At 39.3% G+C, this 12,493-nt stretch overlaps 1 pseudogene; it reads right to left on the bottom strand.

Moving 5' to 3' along the window:
* Window positions 1-10,553: 10,553 nt before the first annotated feature.
* On the bottom strand, window positions 10,554-11,495 carry LOC149218773 (annexin D8-like; annotated as a pseudogene).
* Window positions 11,496-12,493: the final 998 nt, after the last annotated feature.

The raw sequence follows: 12,493 nt of genomic DNA, 5'->3' as shown, positions 1-12,493 counted from the left end.
GAGGCGAGGTATCCGCCAATAGGGTCAAATGGAAACCAAGGTACTGCACGAATCCCAATGTGTGATAATGTAAGCTGATGTCAAACACAAGGGAAACCACTCAGTCAAAGACCCATGATATTGATTGATGCTGAGCACAAGGTGACCTATCAATAATGAAAATAGGGCCAGGGTGCGGCTCTAGGCCTGTCCTCAGAGCAAGATGTCATCGTCGATAAGGACAAGACCTGCCAGCAAGACGTCAATGGGGACCTTCTCAAACCGGCACGAGTATAGGACCAATATAGTTGATGTGATGATAGACATGACACTAACAACCAGGGATGGCCGACTGAAAAATGAGTCAAGAGACACCGCAAGGAGGCCAACTCAGGCTAACTTCCCTTGAACAAAAGCATGACTCAATGTGACTATGTGGCAGCATATGATGACTTTGTATAAGTTTTCCATGCAGGAGGCACGAACGAACCCTCCATATGATTGGAAGAGATAACCAATCGGGGGAGAACTGAGTCAATAACAAGGTTAAGGCGTACCTAAGTCAAACTAAATCCCACCCACACGGAGGAGACTTTGTTCTGAGTGCTTTGTTCAAGGGCGACATGACTGACTCTAGCTGCCAAAAATAAATGGAAATACTGTCTCGTTCCCGCTCTTTTTGGAATATTTATTTTTTTGTCTTTTTCTATTAAGCTGGAAAAAGAATAAAAGAATGCTATGGTACAGTGGAAAGAACGAGTGTCGGTGAAACAGATGATCTAGTTCCTAGGAAAGGAACGTTCCTATGCTCAATGCAGGGAGGTGAAAACTGGTCAGTGACACTCAAAGGTATGTTCCTTCCACGTGTTATCACTAGAAATTATAGTCCATGTATATGATAATTGTCTATAAGTTTTTGAAGAGTCTTGAAGTCTTGTAAATAGGTTTGTTAACTTATGTCAATTTCAAATTTTGAAATTCAAGAGTTATGAATGAAATTCGTGTAAAGGCAAGGGCATTAGTCATCTTCCATCATGGTTAGTTATGTCATGTCATGTCATTGGTACTTGCGCAGTTTCGCAGCGCGGGTATGATCTCTTAGGTACGTGCGCAGTTTCGTAGCGCGAGTGTGATTGGTCAGTTCTGCTGCTAAATAATGTTTGCGTGTTTTCATAGCGGCCCGTTTGTCAGCGATTTCGTAGCGCATTCCTTTAAATTTGAACTGCCCGCGCTACGAAATCGGGGTTTCGGGCTGTTGTGCAGCATTTTTCCTTGAATGTCTAATCCGAGAAGTAGTGAGTCACGAGTCCGGTTATGATTGTTTCCTCACACCATTTATGTGTCATGATTAGCCATTACTTTGCCATCAGGTCTGATTTCATTGAGTTAGGTGTCAGTTTGGAGGACGTTATAGGAAGTGGTCATTCCATAATGTGTTTTTCATAACATATGAATGTCTTCTGCTCTATGAAAAGCGTGAGCTTTATTCTAAACAGACTACTGCAAGCGAGCCTGATTTCTACAGCCAAAGAGTGTTTTCGTGCTGCAAACCACCATCATTTCCTTGTGTAGAATTGTGCAAAGAAACATGGAAAGAAAGGAGCACCGTTCGGGTAGATGTGTGAGAACAGAGCCGGAGGGATTAGATGTAACCCTCAGGGATGAGGAAGTAGCAAAGGCGTTCAGAGGTGCTGGTTGTTGGCGGTTTTGTGAAAAACTCAAAGGTGGACATGCAGAAGTGACCAAGGCATTTGCAGTGAACTTCACGGGATTAAATTCAAAAGTGGCCATGCTGGAGTTTCCGGTTTCCCCTGAAGTCATTTCTACAGTCACAGAAATCCCAAGAGGTGGCCAAGAATGGTTCAAGAATTTCAAGTTTGATATGGGTCCGTGTAAGGAGTTCTTAAAGGCACCATATGTAGACGAAGATCTTACTAAAGCTGTCCCAAGGAGCTATCTTAAGGAGAATTATGCTACATTATTGACATGCATCCAGAAGTACTTGACATGTGAAGGTCGGTACAACAAAGTCTACTCATATCATTTCAAGCTGCTACTACACTTCACTGGTAAGAGCTCAATAGACATCCCTTTTTACTTATTCAGGAGTATTACTAAGATGTGTGACAAGATTCAGTTGAAGAAGGAAGCTTATGAAACATCTCTTTTTCATCATGGTCTGGTTAAATTATTGGTGTTGGATAGCCTACATAAAATTGGTAAGGACTGGGATTCGTTTGTATTCATGGCCGGTTTCCCTAGTAAAACGGGCCTCACTCCATTACCTGTAAGAGAAAGAGAGAAGATAGGAGTGAGGATACTACTTTGGCTGAGATTAGGAAAGAAATAACAGATCATAAGAAGCCCAAAGCTAAAACAAAGAAGCCAGAGAGGTCTGTAACAGTCAAAGAAACACCTGAAGCATCAACAAAGAAGACTCCTAAGTTAGCAGTTAAAGAAACTCCTGAAGCATCATTAGTCAAAACTTCAAAATCATCTAAAGTATCTGAAAAAGAAGCTTCTAAGTTGCCTCTTAAAGAAACACCAGAATCATCTAAACAGAAGACTCACAAAAGAAAAGATGAAATTAAGTCTAGTGAAGTTGAAAGAGTTTCAAGAGTAAGAACTAGAGGCCAGCTGAACAAAGAAAAAGGAAAATCAGCTCATGTGGAAGAGAGTCCTGTTTCTAAGGGTAGTCTAAATGATTTGTTGGAAGCCATTGAATTAGAACAAGAACATCCAATTCAAGTTGAACCACTTGAAATAGAACAAGATCAATTGGTATCACCTATGCATATTGATCTAACACAATCTTCACCTGAGAGTTCTAAGAAGTCAAAGGCTTCCAAAAGGTTAAAGTTTGAAGAAACAGGTGAAGAGTATGCCTTTAAACCTCGCAGACCAATGACTAGGAGGCAAATGAAGGAAGCAGAAAAGGCTCAAAAAGAGAAAGTCCCTTTAGACATGCCTAGGACAGAGGCACTTGAAATCTTCTCTGAAATAGTCCAAGCAGCTAAAAACAAGAATAAGGACAATAAGGTGGTTATTAGTCAAAGTGGAAATGTGATTGCCATTAAAAAACAAGCTGGAGCAAGTAAGGAGATACCTCAGGTTCATAATATTTTTAAAGAGAAGGCAGTGAGATATACTAGTTATAAGAAAGTTGTGATGAAAGGTAAAACAAGTTTGATCAGTCAAGCTAGTTCGGTATCTGACGCCTATGTATGGACAGTACCAGCTCTAAAACAAGCAAAAACTATGAAACAAATGAATGCAAGTCTAAGAGCAGAGAACAAGAAGTTGAAGGAGGAAGTCATCAGCCTGAAAGAAAAGCTAGACAAGCTAGCTAAATGATTCAAGGAGGAATGTGTTTTCTCAAATTTTGATATATTTTGGGCCATTGTCTTTTTAAAATTTTTTGAGACTTTTTTGTGTCTTCACACCTGTATGGAATGACTAAAGGAATCATAGATTTGAAATATTGCTGTTTTGAGGTTCATATATTTAATTTTGATGACCTACAGCAGTTTCGTAGCGCGCTACGAAACTGCTGTAGATGACTGGTTAGGTTTAAAGCTTGAGTTGGAATGCTGAGGTCAGCATATATTTAAAGAGATGGTTTAATATCAGCATGGAGATTATAGAAGATCAGTCAGATATTTTGAAAAGGAGGCCAGGTGTAAATATTCAAAGAAAAGCCGAAGTTTTGTCTTTTGCCTAAAAGTCACTTTATCTCCGAAATTTTAGGGTTTGGATAGAGCTGCTGAGGTGTTAAATGATACACTTGTCCAGTTGTGGGATGGCTGGGTCATGAGTTCTCTTCAGTCACACGGGACTATCCAAGGTTTAAATGGCTTAAAGATGGATCATTAATATATGAACACCGAGGGGAGGCAGCAACCAAGAATATAGGCTTCATTTTCTTTTCGGTTGTTGAATCATCTATGCATCAAGTATCCGGAGCTGTATATACATTGAATCTGTTTTAAGTTTGGATATGGTTATTATTGCAATACTACAGGTGGCAAGCTCCAAGGACACAGCAGGGTATACAAGGAAGAAGACTTAAAGTGCCAATATGATGGAATCCTCTGTTTTCGTAGCATCATATCTCTTGTAATCAATTAGTTTGTTTATGTTATTGTTAAGGTCATTTATGTCAAAAGCCCGAGCTCCCTTCATGCTTGATGAGGAGTCTCGTACAGCAGTGTTTTGATAGGCTATATATAGGAATAACTTAGATGTAAAAAAGGTTGGATACTTAATAGAAAAAGTGTGTTGTTTTGGGCCACTGTAAGACCTTTTTTGACAGTAATAGTAAAACAGAGTTATTCTCTTCTCAAGATTCTCGAAGGATTGTCATGGTCAAATGAAGTGATGATGTGTTATACCTTATGTTATTTTATGGTTTTGTTGTATGCAATCACTCAGAATTCATAATTATATGCTCTGACTTCCTGTGTATACAGCAAGCTATGTGTGGTGGAATATGTTTGACTTGTAATGCTAAGAGCCTTGATTTCTATGAGATCACTGTGTTTTTCTTGTCTACTTGATATTATAGACTCCATAGCCCAATGAGATATCTTTTGGTGTGTTTCCAACCAGTTATGTTTTCATAAGTAAATAAAGAGTTAGCCATCTAGTGTGTGAAGGATTTTATCAAGAGTTTTGAGAGAGCCCTCTCTGATCAAAGAGGCTAATCTTTGGTCTAAAGATAGGTTGAAATAGTTACATGAGACCATGCTTAGTTGCAGCCCTCAGTACTGGTTTTGTGATAACACCACGGGTCAAGGTGCGTCAAGCTGCAGAAGTCAAAGCTATGCAAGGTTGATTTTGCAGACGTCATGGTCAAAAGTTGGCTTAAACACGAGTCCAAGTGAAGTCGGCTCTAGGCCAAAGGTGCAAATAGTCAACATGCAATGCAGTAGTACAACTCAACACAAAGGAGCCTCTAGGGTATAAGGCCAGAACGAAGCGAAGAAGCAAAGAGGAATGAGTCTTGATCGCATAAGTCATGGTGGGACTACAGAGTACTCCCAAACCTAAGGACAAAAATCTGCATGAGTGCCAAGTGACAACAAGGTGCTAACTAGGGCACCCATGATAAGGTAGGCTCTACCACACAAGTCATGACACTTCTAAGCAGTGAGAAGGTTCCGCATCATAACTTGGTGGGGTCGATCCTAAGGCCAAATGGGAAAGGAAACTGATAAGTGCACAATGTAGGCAAAAAACCTAACCTATATGCCAGTTTCGAGAACCAATACCTGTCAGAATGGACCAACCATAAACTTCCAAAGGAGAAATCTTCCAAGTTCTGTAAACATAAATAGGAACATTAGATGAGAAGTTAATGCATCCCACATATAAACTTCATATAAAATCTTTGTGTTATAGAATACAAAACTTGAAAATGCGTACCTCATATATACAATATGGTACAGGGAACCACGCAGCCTTGCGGCTTACGTATAATAGCTCTTCTGCACAAACCCCTTGTAGGGATCGGACCAAGAACTCCTTTGGTAGTCAAGGCTCATGGCTTCAAAGAGTTCCTCCTGTGAAGGCAAATCAAGTTCTGAGAAATCATGAGAACTACAAGGATCAAAAGAGGGAATTAAGGGGTCCCATGTCCCTATAGGAAGAATCTCTCGGTCAACTGCTGGGACCAAGTCCCAAGAAGGAGAATAATAGGTCAAAGGATCCTTCTTAGAAGTGATTGAACATTGAGGATTCAATGTAACATAATTGACCCGTGGTGGGGTAGAGTCTACTTGAACACTTGGAACAAACCAAGGGGCATTCTGCAGTAAAGTCGAATTAGGGTGGTGATTATCAGATGCAAGCTGATCAATAGTGACAATATTCCCGTTATGGGGAAAGCACATTACTCGAAAGAGCGAAGACACCACAGCATTCATAGCATAGACATAATCACGCCCAAGTAGCATATTAAAGTCTAAGGGGCTATCAACCACCATCATATCGATTAAGAAAGTCTTCCCACCTAAAGAGATAGGCAATTGAGGAAGAACACCCATAGATTCACCAGGTCTTCTATCATAGGCTAACAATTGACTCTGAGCTATCAACAACTTTGGGGAACCCAAAGCTTTCCAAGTCAAAGAGGATATAATACTTACAGAGGATCCTTCATCCACCATACATCGATAGACATTTATGGAATTAACTTTGACCTTTATTTGGAAAGGTGCAGCGGAAGGAAGACGAGGCTCAACAAGACTATCCCAATCAAAGGAAGCACTCTTAGAACTTGGAGGGGGAACATTCGAAGAAACCGAAATGCCCCCTATACCAGAAGACTCTGTACTAGAGATCAAACAGACTCTTTTGTTAGGCACTTCACCCCCCAAAAGAGGAGTGTAATCTGCCAGGGATTGCACTGGCTTTACCAGATTATCAACCAATGGTTGATGGGATTGATGAGAAACCATATCAGATCTAGGAGTAGAAGTACTTTCAGACTCGGACCATATCCTTTGAACTTCTAGAATACCAGGGCATAAATGAGTAAGATGGTCTCCCTTGCATATTTTACAAGGGAACTTAGGTTTAAAACTTCTACGTCCAGGTTTCTTATCAACCTCCATCCCGCCAACATGACTAGCAGTGGTTTGTGGAGAGTCCTGAACATGACTTACAGAGGATCCTGAATCTTTGCTAGTATGACTCGCAGTGACTAGGCTCGTGCCCCCATCATGACTTGCAGCGGCTGAAGACGCATCTCCAACATGACTGGCAGAGGTTGAGGATGAAGTGCTAGTGTGACTTGCAGTGACTAGACTTGTGCCCCCAGCATGACTCGCAGTGGCTGAAGGCTCATCTCCAACATGAGTGGTAGAGGTTGAAGATGAAGGGCTAGAATTATTCTTCTTCTTTGACTTCCTTTTTTTCCCTTTTTTAGATTTCTTGTTACAAGAAGGAGGAGAAGAAGGAATCCCAGATTTATCTTTGAAAGAAGATGAAAAATTAGCACCCATATGATGCTCTTGAAATAAGGCATTCAACTGAGAAGCTTCAAGAGCATTTGGAATATTCGGAGTGGACCACAGCCAAACGGGTAGTCCAACATTTAACCCAGGAATATTCAAAGTGGCCATCAAGGGAGTGCCAACGTTTCCAAAGAAAGGAAAAGCACAAGGATCTCCTTTTGGAAGGGTACCTTAGTTGGCTTCCACAGGAATATTAGCCATATCAAACTGATCCGCAAAGCCTTCCCTTACGGGAATGTAGAAATAACTTTTCAAGGAATATGGATAAGCAATCAAAACCTTTGCCCTTGAGGAGGCAACTCCACAACTTTTGAAAGAACAACCAAAAGCCTTTCAAGATCGATAGAGTGGTAAACCAGTTACTCAGAACATAAAGTCCAAACGTGACTAGACAAAAATACCTAAAGCCAACTATATACAAGGAGCAAAGAGCACACACTATAAAGTCCCTAAAGATAACAGCCAGTCAAACAAATTCCAAGTATTTCCACTCCAGGTGATGAGGACCGGACACCAAAATACAAGAAAGTGGAGTAAGGGGCCTTCCGAAGATAGTCTGGGATAATGACGGCCCAGTCCTATCAGCGAAGGTAACAGAGGAAGTTACGCTGACCTCCTAACAACAGCCTGCGCCAGTGCAAGCCCCCAAGCTTCGCAAGGGTGCTCTCCAGTAGTACTGTCGAGAGTGATGCAATGTTGACCTCAGGTGCCATGGGATTCCCCTCTGCAGCCACCTATGTAGATCCCTAGGAGTGGAAACTATGGATACCAACTCGTCGCAGAAGCCAGGCGGAACAGTCGTGAGGTAAGTTCGGACAAGTAGGAGAGGGAGTATCTCTCTTCCCTATCTTCACAGACCCTCGTTCTTAAGTCCCAGATCCAAAGCTTTCCTAGTCTTCCTAACGCTATTGGATTTTCTCTCGTTATTCAGACTCCTACGTTTGACGTTTATATGGCCTTGGAGAGTTAACTCTCCACTCGCCTAATCCAAGGCCCTAAAATCCTAAACTTGTTGGTGTAACTGACTAAAACAAAAAGCTCTAGTGAATTTTAGTTAGCGCTTGATTTTAAATTACGCTGTTCTTTAAGTCACAAGGTAATGGAAGTGAAACTAGTGGTGTTTTTTGACGCAAAAGAAATTAATAAAAACTTAACTACATGAACATGCACTTTTTTTCGTTTTTCGATGAAGAGCAATTTCTATAGGGTTCAGAGGAACTTCTAATAAAACAAATTTTTTCTTTTCTTTTCATTTCGTTAATTCACGCTTCACACTCACAAAAGCTAACAAAGCTATGTATGCCTAAAAAGATATGCAAATCTATCCTAATGCAACAAATATATGCGGATGCAAGATTTAAAACTACTCTAAAAACAAAAAATGAAAGTTGCTTGCTTATCAATCTTTATCTTGCCACTTACAATGTCTAGATGGAATATGAGATGCTACCATTCATTTCTTCTAAACACTAAAAACAATTTCTAAGACAAACATAAAGCACTTTCACTTCACTAAAAGGAAACCAAATGAAAAGCAAGTTCAAGAAAGCAAAACTAAGATTTTCAAAAGATTTTCTTCAAAGCAACAAACAAAAGAGTCTTTTCAAAAAATGCTCTCAACAACACTGAAACTTGTGATTGAAGAATAGGCAATTGAACACTTTTGCGAGTTGACACCATTTAATGGATGAAAATTCAACAAAAATAAATGTGTTTGAAATCGCTCTTAACAATCAAAAGTAGCAATGAAAGCTTTGGCAATGAAAACCAAAAAATCAAAAAGACAAATTCCAAGAAAGTGTCAAACAACAACTTTCATGAAACAAAGAAGTAGATGGTCACAAGAAGCGATTTTGTCAAGCAAACAAAAAGTCACCAAAAGCAAGATTAAAAAAAAGATTGTGATCAATCTTCCTACCCTGATGAATCAGAGCAGCCAAGATTCCTAGCAACAAATCTTGCGTGCTTTAGCAAAAACGATGACGCTTGCAATCAACAAAAAACAAGACCAATACTCCTTATAATCAGAGAGAATTCGGAACAAGTTGCTTGTTGTAAAAAAAAATAACTGATACTAGACAGTGACTGTTTCAGACTAAATCAAACCACCAAACAAACCTCCAGAGACAAAAAGATTTATAAATCTTGAAAATTGAAATATATACGCGACTGTACTAATGTACAGATTGCGTGTATACGCGACTGTAAACCTGCATATACGCGGGTTCACTCAAAGAAACAAGCGTATATACGCCTCTGTAACTAAGAAAAACAGCATATATGAAAGGTTTCAAGAAAAATAAAAAAAACAAACTGAAGAAACTGGGAAAACTTAAAGTTCAAAAATAGACCAGATAGTAATAGCAAGAAGACAAGGCAGTTGAGCCCTAATTGGCTTGAAAAACACCCAAACTAGGAACAACAAGAGTGTTGTCCCCAGTGGAGTCGCCAATTCTGATGGAGGGAAATGTTCCCCTAGGGCTTTTGGGTTGAAACCCTAGCACACTGAAAGTTGTCTATGCAAAGAAACATGTATTCATATAGCCATTATGCTATTATAAGAAAATTCTATGTTAAGGGTACGTACCTTTGGTCCTACGTTTGAGAAGGCCCTTAGGGTCCAAACCCTTCTTGGAGTTCCCTTCCTCTCTTTTGTCTTGCAAAACAACCAATTCAAAGAACACAGCAGTATATGGACAAAAACTTATAAAGAAACCATCTTCATGTTATAAAGAAAGGTAGTTAGTTATGAAATCCAAGCAACCATTTACATATGAATTCAAACATGAACATCATTAAAATAAAGAAGATTCATTTCGGGAACCAAGACACGTGTTTCTTTTATTATAGACAAATAAAGTACATAAAAAGGAATATTTTCACCTGAGTCACCTTCAGCAGGCTCCAAGCAAAGCTTCCTTCCGGATCCGTTCCAGCCTCAAAGCCTTTAACAAATTCCTTCCATGACTCTCTCCATGGTGTCATAAATGGTGGATGAACATCAACACACAAGGAAACAAAGGTTTCCTGTACAAAATGGGGGAAGTGCAGAAGGCACAAGGGACTTCAGACCTGGTCAAGGGAAAAATTTCAGCATAATAACCTTTCTCTCTCTTCTCTCCCCCCTTAGGCCTTCCCTTTGAGGTCTTTTTATACCTTCTCCAAAGTAGTTTTTTAGTTAGGAGTTGGTTGGGAACAGTTGGACCACAAGCACTAATAGGTGATCAGTAGGTAAAACCCGCGATCTCCGCCCAAAAATAAGGAGTTTTATATTTTTTTAAGTGTTTTAATACATACACGCGGGTTGGATATACACAGACCCGCGTATACACGCGTTTAACACAGGGCAATGTCACGTATAAGGGATAAAACACTGTTTTTTAAATTTTAGGACTAGGTCTGGAAGGAGGGGTTGCCCTAGGCCATGAGTGCAGCATCGCAAACCATAAAAGTGAGATTTGGAGCTATAACATTGTGTCTCTCTCAACTCTATACGCAAAATTCTCTTCATCTAAGCTCTCTAGCCAGTCTTTTAGAATTGATCAAATTCATGGTTTGTCAGTTTGGTTGAGTCGTTGTTTCCCAACGAACTAGTTAAAGAAGAAAATCTCTATAGCTACCAGATGTTTCTTTGCATATAGCTTGCTCTAATGAAATTCCATACTTTTCATGATACATAGCGCTTTGATATCTTTCATGTCTACTGTTCCAAGGATACACGAAGCGCCTTTGAGAAATATTTGGCTGGGTAGAAAATGCATTTGATGATAATATGGAGAGCGTATTCAAATTTCCCAGATGCTTCCCTCCTCAATGCCTTCAGAATATTGTGACCGTAAAATTGTTTGTAGTATCCGAATGCTACTCGTAGATGGTTTAGATTTCTCTCACTGAGTAATTTAAAAATTTCTCCTTCATCTATTCTAATTCTTCCTTCCCTAGCCCCATACAATCTTTTTTCATCACATTTGGCCTGCCAAATATTTACATCTCTCGATGGACATCGTTGTGATTTTGCCAATGCAAAAAGAAGCTTTTAGTGAGGCCCAAATGTTTCTTGAGCAATTTCCTCTTCTAAACAAACATTGTACAGGTGGCAATATGCTTCTCTGATCCGAAGAATTTCAGCTAGTGTGCATGAGTAGAGTATCTCTCTTAGAGCCCTAAAATCTGGGTACTGGCTCAACAATTTAGTTTTGGCAATAATGTCATCCCTCTCTGCTGGATCATGCATCAAAAGAACCACTCCTTTATCGGACGACACCAGAAATTTTGATATAATAACACTTATAGATTTCAAACCTACCAAATCACTGACTAACTAGATGTACTAATTATTTGTAGAATTGCATATACTTCAGATTAGTGTAGATGCCAAAATGCTGAACAGAGAATCCAGAAAAGAGGTTGACCGAAAACGTGCATTTGCTGCAATACTCTCTCAGTCAAGGCAAAAAGAGTGCGAGGATGCCGAGGTCTTAACTGACACATCCATCCCATCTAAACATCAGAATAAAACCAAATCTCTTTCCCTTTCGATTCCTACACAGAAACCCTGGTTATCTAATCTCACATTCCTCACAGGTCAAGGGTTTGATTCACGATGTCCACCTCCACGATGTGGGAAATCATGGATCTGTTCTCAATAATCTCTTCAATCATTAAGCTTACGGATTCTGTAGCCTCTTTCAATCTGTGCACAGGCTCTGTTGAACACTTTTACACAGGCTCTGATACCACATATTGAAAAAATGAAATTAACTCAGACAAATATATAAAGCACACATAATAAACCAGACACCAAATATTGGCGGAAAAGGCTTCAGCCTCATGGCTTTCTCAGGTATTCTCACTCATTTCATTTTAAAATAATTGAATATAGTGTTACAAATAAATAGATGAGAGACAATGTTCTCAAGATAGTGCGTGCTATCTTAGACACCTTTGGTTGAGATAATTTCTCCTTTGGTTGAGATAATTTCTCACTAGAAACACACCAATATAAGAGTTACCTAAACTAACTCCTATCTTAGAGGAACAACCCAAGAGTTAGGCACAAATTCCTAACTTGGAATATTTAATTTATTTATTTATTTTTGGATTTATTATTCTTTTATGAGAGAGGCTAACATCATTTTATTGATTCTCAATATAAAATGACAAAAACCAATTAACCTCTCATTAAGGAGGTGTTATTAGCAATATGAAATCAACCAATTAAACTAACCTTCAACACTATATATATATGAATATATATATATATATATGAATATATATATATATATATATATATATATATATATATATATGAAATTTTATTATAATTTTTAATTTTTTTAATATAAACATATTTTAGTTACCCGGATGCGGGTGTCTTTACTAGCCCCTCACCATGGCACGCGCCATGACACCTGTAGGCGGAAGAGAACGCCGACGCCTGTACAAGGCAGCCTGTACAGAGCTCTTAGAGTTAATGCAAAGGTTTATTATTCTTGGTC

The sequence above is a fragment of the Pinus tabuliformis genome, chromosome Q, assembly GCF_031772625.1.
Source record: "Pinus tabuliformis cultivar Carrire ecotype Pingquan chromosome Q, CPIR1, whole genome shotgun sequence".
In the NCBI taxonomy this organism is placed as follows: Eukaryota; Viridiplantae; Streptophyta; class Pinopsida; order Pinales; family Pinaceae; genus Pinus; species Pinus tabuliformis.
Note: the sequence above shows the minus strand (reverse complement) of the source record. Positions and strands in the feature narration are given on the sequence as shown.